We start from the raw sequence: 15,883 nt of genomic DNA on the forward strand, positions 1-15,883 counted from the left end.
CAGCTAGGGTTTCATCATAGTAATTCTCACCTGGCTGGGGAGGGGGGTGGAGAGTTGTAATTACCCAGAGAAGCCTGTAGCAGGAGGATTCCAAGTACACACTCTAGAGGCAGACATCTGGGTTTGTCGCTTTACTACGTGAACTTTGAGTTCTGTTTCCTCCTTTGCAAACCACTGAAAGCAATTATATTTGCCATAGGATTGTTGTGAGTATCAAGCATGATAATACAAAGAAAGAGCTTAGAATAATGCCGTGCATATATTAAGTTCTCAATAAATTTCCTTACTATCCATTTGTGAAATGATTTTAGTTCTACGTGTTCAGCCATCTGAAGAAGGAGCTCAGTATTCCTTAGCTTTAGAATGTAACTTCCTTTAGTACAACAGTCTCCGTTCTTTGAATGTCCCCTTCTCACGGAAGAAGAAAGTTAGGTATGTGGACTGTGATAAAAAGCCTCCTAAGTGGTCGGGCATGATGACTCACACCTGTAATCATAAACCTCTGGGAGGCCAAAGCAGGAGGATTGTTTGGAGTCAGAAGTTTGAGTGCAGCCTGAGCAAAGCAAGACACTGTCTCTACTAAAATAAACAGAAAAATTAGACGGGTGTGGTGGCAGATGCCTGTAGTCCCATCTACTCAGGAGACTTAGGCAGAAGAATTGTTTGAGCCCAGGAGTTTGAGAGTGCTGTGAGCTTGGCTGAAGTTGTGGCACTCTAGCCTGGGCTATAGAGTCAGACTCTGTCTCAAAAAAATAAAATAAATAGGGCGGCGCCTGTGGCTCAGTGAGTAGGGCGCCAGCCCCATATGCCGAGGGTGGCGGGTTCAAACCCGGCCCCGGCCAAACTGCAACAAAAAAATAGCCGGGCGTTGTGGCGGGCGCCTGTAGTCCCAGCTGCTCGGGAGGCTGAGGCAAGAGAATTGTGTAAGCCCAAGAGTTAGAGGTTGCTGTGAGCTGTGTGACGCCACGGCACTCTACCCGAGGCCGGTACAGTGAGACTCTGTCTCTACAAAAAAAAAAAAATAAAAAAATAAATAAATAAAAATAAAAATTAAAATAAAATAAGAAGCCTCCTGAGTGATTTTGTTATGATTCTCCGCCTTTAATATCAATTGAGAGTCTTTCCAAGACTGGAAAGTGGAGAAGTCCGTGGCAAGGGCATTGCTGGTGCCATGTCAATTCAAGCTACCAAGGAGAATTTCCTGCAGAAGAGCTTTGCACTCTAGCAAGTGTGCACGCCTGTCGGTGTCGCTCGGCCGCCGGCCAGCAGGGACGAACACACCAACGCAGTCAGCTTTCAGCAGGTTTATTATCGGGGGCAAGCAGCTTGTCCGGGGAGAGCAGGATGGAAAAGCTCTAACCTTGTCCGGGGAGAGCAGGATGGAAAAGCCCTAACCTTGTCCGGGGAGAGCAGGATGGAAAAGCCCTCTAACTTTGTTTACAGCACTCTGTATTTATACTCTAGGACACTTCCTGTTGTCGGGTTTCTTGACCTAGATATCTCTCCAATGAGCGCAAAGGGCACGGGCGGCAGGGAGGTTGTTGCCAGGGCACAGCCTGCAAGCAGGTTTCCTAAAGTACGCCTCCGCCATCCTGTTTTTGTGCCTGATTGATACATTGTATAAGGGCCCTCCACACACGCCCCTCCACCGTGTCTCCACACACACGTCTGTGGTTTGCATGGTGGCTCTGCGTGCTGGAGAAGCCATGCGTTCTGTCCTTGGTGAATTTCAGAAGTAAATATTGGCAATATGAAGGCAATACTGATCATTTTCTTGAGGAATTCAAAACACCACCAGATTTTTCTGTACCCCCTCAGAACGCAGATGCAAACCACAGTTGCCTTTAATTGGTTGACTTGCATCAGAATCTGAAGACCATTTTGGAGAATGGGAGCAGGGGAGAAATAGTACAAAGCCTCTTCTGGAGTGAGTATCTATGTGTTTTGAGGGGCAGAAGGAGTCTATAAATTTCTTAAAATTCTATAACAAAAATTTATAAATACATTTCAATATGCATTTCATTTGGAAGGAAATCAATAGATTCACTTGAGTCTGAAATCCAGATGGTTTGAGGACCACTAACTTAACAAATAAAATATTTTCGTAGTACTTTCTTTCAACTGGGTATAGAGACTGAAGATGAAATAATCCCTTTCCTATAATGAGATGCTAGTTTAGTAGGAGAGACAGAAATATCAACTACATAATCACAGCATAAGTAAAATATGTGCTCTGGAGCCCGTTCCACTCCTTGGAAGGTCAGGGAATATTTCAAGGCATTTGAACAGAGTGAGAATAGTTTTTTAGGAAAGCAAAGATTCCCAGAGGTATTCTCCAGATGGAACTATGGCACTTGGTGGTCCTCTGCCTTGAACACAACCACTAGAGAGCCCACAGCCTTCCTATGCCTGGTGACCTCTATGCCTGAACTCAGGACCTACAAACTTTCTTCTGAGCCACATCAGGGAAATGTCCTCTCATCTTCCTCTCTCAGAGGTTTTTACCCTTCAGGGTGCTGAGTCTTCCTTTGAGGATATTTCAATTCATTTGCTTTGGAGATAGGTGTGAAAAGAAAATATTAAACAATTCTCTGAAACACATATTGTTGTGCAAGCTAATTAGCTTTTGAAAAGCAGTAGTCTAATCAAGATTTCTATATACCCTGCATGGCCTAATTATAGTGACAATATTACCCTGGGTTTACAAAGAGCCGTTCAATATTTCAATATCTATCTCTGCAATTATTTCAATTATTCACCAAATATCCTTAGGAAAGAAAAAGAGATAGATGAAAAAGCTGAGTTTTGCAGGGGCCAGTAGAGCACACGTTACTTCCGTGGTTGGTGCTAGAGTCTTGATCCTTTTGCATCCTCAGAGTTTTAAGCCCTGGTTGCTTAACTCATTAATGTTTATAAAAGAAAAATTAAAAAAAAAAATCATGATAGTAATAGGGATTTTGATAGCCTCGATTATTTTTTGTTACTAACTAAAAGATTCCAGGTACACAGTCCTGTTCATGCTATCTCTTAATTATTGTATGAATAAATGAGTAGGTTAATGAAATAATAAATCAGTGAATTCTACAGAACTATATCTCCACAGAAAAATCCTATTCAGAGGTAGTGGTGCAGGCATCCAGGGTGGAAGTGTCAGGTAAGAACTAGTGATCAAATGATTAATGTTCAGACAGCTGACATAATAGTTTAGAAAGCACTTCTTGGAGAAGGCCTCAAAAAAGACAGTAGCATGAGAAAGGAGTGGGGCATTGCTTTGCATGTTTAAAGCCACGACGAGAAACCATGAGCAAAGAGAATGAAGCACACAGTAGGCTTTTCATGAATGGCATAGGGACTTAGACATATGTCTTTTCTTAAATGATACTCACACAATTATCTTGTCTTTAAAGTCTGAAGTCTAGCTAGCTTCTGGAAGAGCTCAAGGGGACCCATGTTTAAGAAAGTATATCCCCAGTTTGCTCCCAGTAGGTCAGGTAGTGGTTTCCTTGATGATTTTCATTTCAGCCATACTTATGACTTTGAGGAGACTTAATTTTTTTTTAGTTTTCCATAATTTTATTTTTTATCATACATTTCAGGTTAATATGGGGGTACATATGATTAGGTTACATGGTTTGCTTTTGTAATGTAAGAGTCTGAGTTGCAGATGTGTCCCTCACCCAGGAAGTATACAATATATCCCCCCCACCTCTAGTTGAATTTCATTGAGTTTTTCTCTCATGTGAACATGTAGGTGTTAATAATTTACTTGTTCCAGTTTGGTACTGAGTACATGTGATGTTTCTTTTTCTATTACTGGGATACTTTTCTAAAGAGATGTTCTCCAATTCAATTCAGGTTGTTACAAAAGATACAAAATCTTCATCTTTTTATGGCTGAATAATATTCATGTTACACATATACCACAGTTCATTAATCCAGTCATATATTAAGGAGGCTTTTAGTTAAACATGACACATAGGAAGATAGGCTCTTCATTCTATCATCCACATCCAAATTCATGCTTCCAGGAAGACTTCTCTTGGTTTGATACAATTAAGCCCATTTGTTTTTTCCTGAGATGCCATTACTTAGGGGTATGTGGGTGGGTGGGGCCAGACCCTTGGATTGAATGCTAAGTCAGATAGCAGGGTCAAGTCAGCAAAAGCAGAAAAGATAAAGCAGTTGGAGTTTCAGAATTTACTCAAGGGGAGCAAGAAGGATCAGGTTAGAATCAGCCAGAAACAGAGCTGAGCTCCCGCATTCCTCATGATACACGTCTGTGGGTCCAGGCTGGAAAGTGCACACTAATCACCAAACGTGGGATGTGCTTCGGGGAAGTAAAGCTTCTCCTTGCATTGCTCTTTGTCACACCATGAATAGTCAGCCAGTCCCTGTGGAGAGTCTATCAAACGTCCTACAAATTACAGGTAACAGGGGAGAGATTTATAACATGTCAAGACCAGTTATGGAATGACTGACTCTACATGTGAGCACCTGTTGTCTGTGACATTTCAGCATGCATTATTATTTTCTATTTGGCCAAATAATCCCACAAAACCCTTTCTATTTTTCATTCAGAGTAAGTATATCCCAGTTACATTCCTAAATTCTCAATCCATGAAGGGCTCCTTTAAACTTAAACAAAAAAATGATGTATCCTTTCATAGTATCTATGCAAAATCAAGTAAAAAGACAAATGAGGACTATGACACAGATGAAGAATTGCCAGGAAACTTCAATAGAGACACTCTGTTATAGAATGAAAACGCCAGCAGAGAAAACTATTCATACGTAGAGCAGCTCTGAGAATGATTGATGGGTCAGCTTCCAAGATATTTGGGACTATACAAACTGTTCAGAAAATAAATTGCAAATGAGTACAATTTTATGGATTCGGAGCTTGCAAAGTAAGCTTTGATTTTTGACTGTTCATTAACGCCAAGAAATAAAATTTTAAATTGTAAACAATTCATAATACCAAAGGCTTTTGCTCCAATTAAACTCATAGCAAACGTATTTTGCTCTGGAAGATAGATACATCCCTTGTAAGTTGTTCTGTGACATTTGACTTAAGGCAAGTGATGCAAGGTAGTCGTGGGCAGAAAGGCTGCCAAAGGGGGAAGTAATGTGATCAATACGCTTCTTTTGTTGTTGGCAAACACTGTCAGGGGATGATCAGCATCAGAGCTGAGAGCCAGAGAAAGCTAATAAGATGAGTGGCATGTTTCCCACAATATGCTCCAAGTATTTATGTGCTGTTCAAAGCAAGATCTGTAAACACAATGAGGACAAAGAGAATACGACATTATTGATGATATCCTCCTGATTTATGTTTACAGCATCTGTGGATAATAACTCCATTTGTCAGGGAGCCCCACATGAATACTAATTTGGGGTGGCAATTCGACCACGACCAGCCTGGCTTTGGGGGATGCTCTTCCACTCTATGCGTTTTGCTGGGGCTGTAGTACTTGGAGTGTCCTTAATCTCTGAAAAAGCACACAGTGGATTTGGGAGCTTTTAGGGCTAGTCATTTTGCAGAAGTTTGCAGGTGCTCACAAGGACACATTTAATAGAACGTTTAGAGGCTGTACAATATCTTGGAAAGTGATTCTAATTCTAAATGTCTCTAAGTCCAAAACAAGAAGAGGCTGAGTGCCAACTTTTGTTTTGGATGAAATATGATAACAGAGCAATGTCCTTAAAGTTGTTTTTGTTTTTTAAAGTATAAATAAGCGATCTTATTTTCTCCTGATGCTTTCTATAGTGCTCCCTGTAGGCATGGATCTCAGAAAGGCACACACTTTGGAGATAGAATAAGCAGGTTACTGGAGGGGTGACGTGAGCCATTTCCCACACTGCCCTGGGAATCCACCAGAGGATATCCTTTCTGTGTGAAAACCTTAGCCAAAATTCAAGTCATGTAATTTACTATCTGTGATTCTGAAAATCCTCCTAGGTTTCAAGATTCTCAAATCCATATTAGAGAGAAATGGTTCTACGATGTAGGCATATTTTCTGTTGAAAACATTCCTTCGTCCATGCACAAGTGCGCTGCACCCTGCCAATCCGGCCTGCCACAGATGGTCCCCTTTACACAAGCCCTTGCCCTGTTCCTTAGCAGATGGTGAATGTGAGTAAAGCACACAGATCCTGTTGGAGGAGGAGGAGAGGAAAAACAAGGTACAAAGGTAGACCTCGAGGAGGGCACGCCAGCATTCTAGATGCTCTGGTTTCTCAGGCACCTGCGCGGGTTTATTCACTAGAGAAATTGCTTGTTTTTGTTTCTCTCTTGAGTTCACCCACTAGAGTTATTTTTACCAAGAAATACAAGACGTTTATAACTGTAGCTTTTCCGCCTTCATTTTACATGACTGATTTTCTTCCGTGAGATGAGGTTTCGACCATTGCTTTTCGGACGAATTCTGCCTAAAACATTCATGAGTCTTCATGTCTATTCAGTTTACTGTATCGCGCCTGTTGACTTCTGCACCTCCTCCTCTGGTTTCCTTGCTCATGTGCTGGGAGCACCCTACACAATCAATTAGTGCTCTGTACAGTCGCTGGACTCTCTGTGAAAGATTTTGCTGATGAAGACGAAACATGAGTGGCTAAGTATAAGCACCACCGGTTGGACCTTCTAGTCTCTTGAATAAGCTTCCCAAGACTAAGCTATGTGAACCAAAATGCATGACTGTAATAGTTACAGACATCTAGTTCTAAGTGTGATTAGTTTTAATTTCAGATCACGCTGGAGACAGAACTTCAGAAACACCCACCCCAGAGCATATCCCATCCAGGCATGAGTTCCAGCTGAGCTTGTTTTGAAAGCTGCTCCTCATTGCATTACCTCAGCAAATAAGGGTGCTTGGAAAACATAAGGGGTTGTTCATAATGCTGAGCTGAGTGATCTTGAGCCAAACTGTGAAATGTCATTTCCCATCTTCTCTGCTAAAGACGGGGCCTTGGATAATAATGGATATGACATCCTGAGTACCTTGGTTAGAAAAGGAAAGAAAATTACATGTTTTCTGAAGAAGGAAATCTTATCGGCTCTATTATGTAAAGGCCTGCTCATTGTTTAGTAACTTCCCCGGTAATATCCCTGTACCTCTCCTTCTTCCTTCTATTCCATCTCAAGAACAACTGTTGTGCCCAGAACTGTTCAGCTTCAACTTAATCATCTCAGCCTCAGTTCCTGATTTATCCAGTTGAATGGTTGGCAGCTGTGAGCAAATCACAGCTGCCACAACTGTGGCTACCACAACAGAATGAGTTCAACTAACAGCTAAAAGCCAGAAGGGAAAAATGTTAAACTAAAATGGCCTAACAGTCCACCATTGCTAATATCTTAGAAAACAACTCTATTCCAATTTCACAATGAACAACAGTCCCGTTCTCTTCTTCTCCTGACCCTAAATTATGTTGCAATTGAGTCAAAATCCCAGAGACTTGGGTAGTACATTGAGAAGAGAAAAATGAGGGTATCTCTGGCTTTTTGTTGAACTTTACAGACTTTACCTGACCCTGACTGAGTAAAAAGATGATATGTTATTGTCTTCCTGGGGATTGTGTTAAGTCAGGTGTGGAAATGGCAATAGAAATATGAGCTGTCTTCCCTCCAACAGTTTCTAACCTGGAAATGGGCCCCTGGAACCTAACTCTGTATTTGTCATCTCAACCTTCTCTTTAATAATGTGCATTACACTGAGAAAGTGGAGTGTCCACAGATTACTCAGACCTTCCAATTTTAGAGAATGAAAAGACCTTAGGGGTCTAGTCCAACCTCCCACCAAGAAGAAGAATCCCTTTTATAGCATTTTTAATAAAAAAAAAAAGTTCATGTCTCTGAGACATCTAGTGATGGAGCCAATTTCATTAAAAATCAGCCATACTGTAAAAAGATTTTAGAAGGTTGTTTTTCCTGCTAATACTAGTTTTCAGACACTGCAGTGGGGAATGGGAGTTTTGTTTATAAAGAGAGAAAATATTCAGCTGTTGGGGATAGGTGGGACAATCCCAATAGGGGAGATGTTTGGCAGTGACTTTTTGGACGTTTTCCAGGTATATGGACTTTTTGGAGATTGGACAAGTTTCCAAAGTATATGAAAGAGGGACGTGAGGTGTGGTTTGAGGGGTCAAGAAGAAACAAAAGAACAATTTCATGTTCTTAAAACTTGCTATGAAAGAAGAAATACCTCATGCTGCCTGGCCATTTGAGGTGTTTAACAGCGGTGAGATGACAGGTCTCTGGGGACTTCACTGGTGTAGCTATGATGCCTCAGCCGGTTGTTACTAATGCTGAGATGCTTTCTTACAGCATCATTGAATCCAGGCAGGAACTAGTACATGGGGTCAGAGAGAAGTGTTGGTCTGTGTTAACAGAGCAATTGAAATCAGAGATATATATGCTGGGATCTATGGATAGCTTCCACCTGGGAGTCAAAGATGAGTTTTACAATTTCCAACTCCTTTTTCAGGTTGGTCATTGTATTTATACGTTTCTCTTTATTCTCCTGTCTCCTGTAAGAAGGAATTATTCCAAGACATGAACCACAAAGGCTGTAATGATTTCACTTTGGTTGAGGTCCACAGGAGTATTAGTCATACCTAAGAGCTGAGCTAGGTATCTGCAGATACTGAAGGCTTTTAAAATTTCATTTCATAAAGCTCTATTTCTTTGAATTAAACAGAGCCTTATGACTGCATTGCCTGTGGTGAGGACAAGGACCTGTTACCCACAGCCTCATTTTCTTTCCCTTGCATCTTCATCTTACCTCCATTTCTGATCATTATTATCAATCTCACCTACTCTTTTTTCTCTGATCTTAAAACACATGCTTGGATATATTAATATGCACAGTCGAGCACACACCAAAAATCTCATGCTTGACACTGTTTCCTCTTCCAGCCACTCTCTCTGCTTCTGTTCCTTTTTATAAATAATATCTCCTAAAGTAAAAACATCTACACATTGACATTTTTGCAATTCTTTGCCTCACTCTTTCTGCTCGAGCACTGCGTGTGGGAAGAGTAGGGTGATGGTACTAAAATTGGAATAGTATCTAAAAATGGAAAGGAATTATGCAAAAGACTGGCCAGACTGAGGCTGCAAATGGTTATACAAGTCTGCCTCTTCTATTTGCACAAAGTAGTTATTAGTATGATCACCACTAATTTAGAAAGCTAAAAATGTGCATGCTGGAAAGGGACAGGGAATTCAAAGCCCTCTTCTAGAGCAATTATCTGATAATATTGAACTAGACAATGCTTCAGCGCTGTTCTCATTTGTTTTTCTTTAGTTTTGTTTGGATGCTATGGCATGGGCTAGCATTTCTTCTGACTTATAGCATGCAGGGTCCCAAGGCAGTTGTGACTTTGGTAAACTTTGGCCAGTTGGAGAGCAGGGGCAGTTCAATCTTCAATGCGTTTATTCTTTGTTCCATCCATAGATTTTTGATTATGGCCAGACATAAGTGATGTGAACTTTATGGAGGTTTTATAGATTGCTTTAAAATTTTCTTGGTAAATGCCAAGTTGTTGAACTTAATGGTAAACCAAGAACCCAAGCCTTTAGGTGGTCAAATCAGGATCATGTCATTTCTAAAAGGTTCAAATTAGTTCTGTCGCATCCAAATCAATGTGTGGTATAACTGTTACAATGGAAGAAGATAGCCTACATTTATAAGGAAGAATATTCAAAGCCAAGCACTTATTAAGATAAAAACACATAGGCATACACATTATAGAAAACAATACATGATTGTTGCAATTCTTTGGAGTTTATTTGATCATGACTTAATCTTTAATAAAGAAATCACATTAAAAATTAAAACACAAGACTTAAAAAACACTGTTAATTATATTTCCTTATTTTATATAAATGTATTCCGTGATTATTAAGTGTTCTACTATACATCTGTACAGAGATAATAGAGAAATGAATATAACAACGATTTGTGCATGTGTGCTTTAACTAATGTATTTCATGTGAACCTGATAATGCCTATTCCATCAGCCCTGCCTTGGGAAGCGATCACTGGCAGAGAATAGAATTAACTTACGCTAATTTAAGATGAAATAAAGCTATCATACAGTTATAGGTATTATTACCTAATTGTTGATAAGGCTGAAAGGACACCTTAGGAATGATTCCTGAAGTGATACAATAGAAACAAGATGTCAAGGGGGTTGATTATTCTGTCACACTCGGGAAATTTACCCCTGCCATTGAGAGTCTGCTGATGTGACTACTGGCTCAGAACCCTGCCACTTTTCTTATCTGGACCAGAAACATAGACGTTCATTGCTTATATCTGTCTTAGTCTTGATTTCGGCTTTTTGCTTGTGTTTCTTTTTAATAGATCCACATCATCCTAGAAAGCACAGCTCTAAGACATTTGGGAGCAAGTAATTTTTCATTTTAGCCTTCATATTATAGAAATAGATGTTGTTTGAGCCAACCCACAGTATCTGCCATGGACACACATCATCTCTCCAGCTGAAAGCCCACAGAGATACAAGGCAAGCCGTATATATAATTTAAAACTATCCAATAGCCACACAAGAAAGGTAAAGAGAAACAAGTAAAATTTATTTTAACAGTGTTTTAGTAAACCCAGTATATCCCATACATTGTATTTCAAAAATTGATCAATGCAAAATTACAAATGACACAGTTTACATTATTTTCTAATACTAAGTCTTCAGAATTACATGTGTATTGTAATTGCATAAGGTCACAGTTAAAACTAGCCACATTTCAAGCACTGAGTATCCACCTGTGCCTGGTGACTCCCTAGACAGACATTACTCAGTGTTTGTATTTTGCATATACTCTCAGTAGAGAAGTTCCACTAAATTCCTCTGTCTTTAAATATGTTCCTTAAAGCAGTTACTTTCTATACATGAAATTAGTAGTATGTACACACTTGACATGTGGAGAACATTAAAGTCCTTGTCATTAAAAACTATGTTGAAAAGCAACATGTGCCTTATATACCATCTTGCCCATAACAAACATCCAGTACCTATTGTTACTGCATAGTTGATTAAATGCAGTGATGGATCCCTAAGTTAATGGAAATAATTTAGCAGTGGGTATCAGTTATTATTGTTGTAGAGGAAAAAGTTAAATTAAAATTATGCAGCTTGGATGATGACCGATAACTTTGCAGAGTGACTGTCAATCACTCCAACTTCATGACATTCTTGTTGTTTCTTGTTGCTGATTTCAGCCCAGCAGAATGCAAATGAGTCACATAATATATGACATTTTATTTTTTTTTTCAAGTAGAGAGCCTGCCACTAAACATAGAAACATTAAAAATGAGGTTTTCTGAGTGGGCTTTAGGTTTCTGATTATCTGAGTTGATAATAATCACAAAGGGGTTTTTTTTTTTTAATAGTTTAACAAAGACTTGTTAGTTTGCTAGTCACAAAGATTCCCTTGTGACTTATCAGAAGTTCTAGTACTTTAATTACAAGGTGACCAAAAGACAGAATGTTGAATAATTTTCATCATTCATGGGCATATATTGCTTATCATCAAGTAACAACTTAAGAGGAAGAGACTAAGTATAAAATACTATAGATGCTGGAGCCATACCCAACAGTGTCCCTTCTCCACCTCACACACCTGGGCTTACTGTTCACCACTTTCCTATAGGAAGATCACATTTGGAACAGTTTCTAGAAAGTGTCAGTGATCTTTACGAGTCCTTAAGGCTTATGAATTTGTGACTGATTGGAAGTTTGTTTCATAGCTCTTTTAATGTACTTTTATAGATGTAACAAATGCTAATCAAACTGACATTTTAGAAAACAAAAAAGAAAATTTCAAACAAGACCCACCTACAAGAGATGAAGAGACTGTGTCGAAGAATTAGATGACTAGAATGGCTCTTGTAGTTCTGCGAGTTCATAATTCCCTGGCCCCAGTAACAGTCAAATTAATAAAACAACCCAGACACTTAGGCAAACAGACTTTCATCATTTCCATAGGGATAAATCAAAAAAAATTTTGTTTGTTTTCCATTGAGAAAGCATCATGCAGTCTTGAGATAGTTCAAGGAGATTCATATTCAGATCAGGCTGCGTGATGTGTACACTCCTTATAAGTCGATGAGAATAACCTTGTTGAATGAGCGAATGAGTTATCTTATAAAATAGTGGGCATAAAATAATGGGTAAGATGTGATTCCTTATCTCAAGGAGAAAACAGTTTAAAGGGGTAAACAGATAAGCCTATAGATGACATAGTGTATAGTATAGTTTAATTCCAAAGGGATAAGCTCCATTTGATGGTATCTAAGATTAAAAACGTATAAAATTTGGAATCGAGGTAGGTCTTACTGACTAGCTGTCATATGAAGCAGTTGTTAAAGAATAGGTGGGAATTTGCAGGTGAAATTGAGGAATAATGTTTGAGAGGGACTGCACAGCATGTGTGAAAAGACTTTGGATTTTGATAAAGCACTTAGTAAGGAGATATAAGCCCTCTGGTATTAATGAAGGCAGTACAGCCACTTGCAGGTAACAGGTTGAGAGAGAGCAAAACAGAGGTAAGGAAAGATCACCAAAAAGGCATCTGGAGTCTAGAACATTTTCTAATGAGCCCTTCTAACTATGTTCACGTATGTTCTACTATAGTGTGTCCCAAGCTACTCTGCAGTAAATACCAGGCACTCCATCAAAATAAAATAATACAATAACATTTTTAAAAGTAGCATAAATTAAAATAAATAAACTAAAACAAAATAAAATACCAATTCCATAGTCAAATAAATTTGAAAACCTCTGGTTAAATGAAGTAAAGTGAGATTTCTTTAATGCAAAACTTCTCAGAAACCTTAATGTACTAATATAAATATATTATAAATCTTCAGTGGGACAGATTCAAAAAGGATTTCCAAAATGTACCCAACTACAAAAAGAAACATTTCTGAGTTTAGAAATGTGTCAGCGATCTTTACGAGTAATCTAAAAGGTCTATGGTTCCATGGAGAATCATTTGGAAAATGCTGCTGTATAGGTATCAAAAATCATATCTATCTAAATTCTGTTGACAATGTACAGTCTTATTTGTATAAAGAGATTAATCACGTTGCAATTTTCCAAGTCTACATTTTCTACAGAGTACAACTTTTGTGGACAAGGAAAGCGGTATACAGGCAGCACCCACAGCTCAGTGGGTAGGGTGCGGCCACATACACCAAGGCTGGCTGGTTCGAACCCAGCCAGGGCCAGCTAAGGCAACAATGACAACTGCAACAACAACAACAAAAAAAAATTGCTGGATGTTGTGGCGGGTGCCTGTAGTCCCAGCTACTTGGGAGGCTGAGGCAAGAGAATCCTTTAAGCCCAAGAGTTTGAGGTTTCTGTGAACTGTAGCGCCATGGCACTCTACCCAGGGCAACAGCTTGAAACTCTGTCTCAAAAAAAAAAAAAAAGTAAAGCACTATATAAAATGAAAAAGTATTTTATACTGAAGTCAGTTGTAAAAAGATGGGATAAAGGGCTTTGTTACAGAAGTTCTTCTGAGAGTCACATGATGACCTGAGAGAGAGGTGAACACTATTGGAGAACGGGGCTGGAAGTAGGAATTAAACTGCATTAACATGCAGGCCTGTACTTAGATTATTCTCAGAAGGAAGGACGCTCTTCACACAACAATGAAAGAAGCAAACTCATAGTAATTCTATGATTTTGGTTCTATTGCTGTTTAGACTAGAGGGCTATTTCCTGGCCCCATTTAGAGGGTACACAGAGATAAGACTGTGGCTATTTAAGTTGCTTTAAAGAATTCTAGAAGTAAGTTAGATAGAAAAGCCTATCTTAAAATAGGTAGCTACTGACTGGATAGACCTTGCAATGGAATTTGACAAGAGAATGAAATACGGGCTAAAAGGCAGTGCAATTTGGTTGATTTGTAACCGCAGAGAATACTATACCCAAAATGTAATCATCCATTCCTTTATTTGTTCATCATTCACGGATTGGCAAGGAAAATGAATAGTTGTTTCTCAAAAGACGTAGTCTAATGACCAAAAATGATACAGAAAAAGAACTTAGCCCTGCTTTTGGCTGCGTATCCCACATTCTGTGAGAAGTCAGTTCCTCCCTATCCCCATCTACACCACTTTATCTTAGCCCCAAGCCCCAGGAATCCTAGCCCAGGGAAAGAGGAACATGGCTGCAGGACAGGGGTATGCTTCTGTGACAATTTGTTCGTAATATTGAGGGTGATTGCATGTGTATGTGTAACACAGGCGATAAAGGAAATTTAGGGTCCATGAATTTTTAGAAGGGTGTATCTGGTACAATATGATGGGTCTAGAGCTGTGTCTCATTTGGAAAGCGTCATTACTCTAGTGAAACCAAGTAAGGGGAAGACTACATTTTAAAAATGCCTACAGTTATGTCACGACTAAGAAAAAAATATATATATATATATATATATTTTTTTTTTTTCGTTTATAGACTTACCAGGGGTAGATTTTCTGCTTAAGGCTAGTCGTGTTAAGCGTACATTTTCCTGGTCTTTCCCTTTAAACAGGTATCCCCTTTGTGGATCTATTACAAAGTGGTTTGTGGCCTCAGTAAACATTGAAAAACGATTCCAGGATTCAGGGCACTCTTTTTTGCTATTAATACAAAAAAATGCAAATTAAAGCAGCAAGCTATCTTTTTGGTCTATCAAATTGGCAAATATTTAAAATAAAGACATTATGCAGTGTTGATGAGGGTGTGGGGGCATAGGCACACTCATACTGCTGGTAGGAGTGTAAATTAGCTCAATCATTTTGAAGAGTAATTTGACAAGCTGTATCAAAAGCTTTAAAAAAAAAAAAGAAACCCATGAGGCATTCCACTCAATTCTAAGAATTTATCCTAATAGGATAATTCTAGGTGTGCTCAAATATTTATCTATATGCATATTCATTGGAACATTGTTTAATAGAAGAAAAATTGGAAATAAGTTAAATGCTTAATAACAGAGAAATGCTTGAATAAATTGTGCTATATCCATCAAGGGAATCATTGTAAACCTTTTGAAATTCTCCTATAAAGTAATGAGTAGGGGGGCAACAGAACACGAGATAGCAAAAAAATCAACAAAATTTCATGCGATTTATAAAACTAACCATAAAACAATCATTTATGAGGTGATCAGGAAAATTAGTAGAGTGACTAAATAAATTTGATGGTGTAGTAAAGGAATCCTTTAAAATAATGTCAGATGATAATGCCATTGTGCCTTTTTGAACATTCACAACTCTTAAACACACGTGCTGCAGTATTTATTAGTGGAATCTGCAGTGAAAGTGTCCAATGTGGGAACGGGAAAGTCGATTGAGAAAGAGTTAAGACACAATTGGTTAAATGTTAATTATTACTGAAATTGGATGGTAGGTACATTGGGATTTATTATGTAATTATATCTATTTTGTATATATTTGAAATCTACATAATGACAAACAAAAATAACTCTATTGTTGAATAATTATTTAAATAAAACACTTTCATGAGAGAATGTTTTTCAAAATATACCAAACAGAAATACTTGATTTTCTTTTTCCCAATAATGATGTTTCCGTTTGGCTGAAAGAAGAAAATATTGCAGAAGTAGATTTGTCCAAGTAGTGTTTGGGAAAATATTATGGTTGACATTAAATTACAATCCACTAGAGAAGTATGAGAAGTATATTTCAACAGGCTTTTCAACGACAGAAGTTTTCAATACACATTACTTTATTTCAAATGAAGTAATATAATTTCTAAAACACAACTTTGATTCTCTTTAAAGATATGCCATCAGCATGACTATATTTGTTTGAAAGACTGGGATAGTCATAGCATCGAGAAATGACAATTCGTTACT

This window comes from Nycticebus coucang, chromosome 4 (genome assembly GCF_027406575.1).
Source record: "Nycticebus coucang isolate mNycCou1 chromosome 4, mNycCou1.pri, whole genome shotgun sequence".
In the NCBI taxonomy this organism is placed as follows: Eukaryota; Metazoa; Chordata; class Mammalia; order Primates; family Lorisidae; genus Nycticebus; species Nycticebus coucang.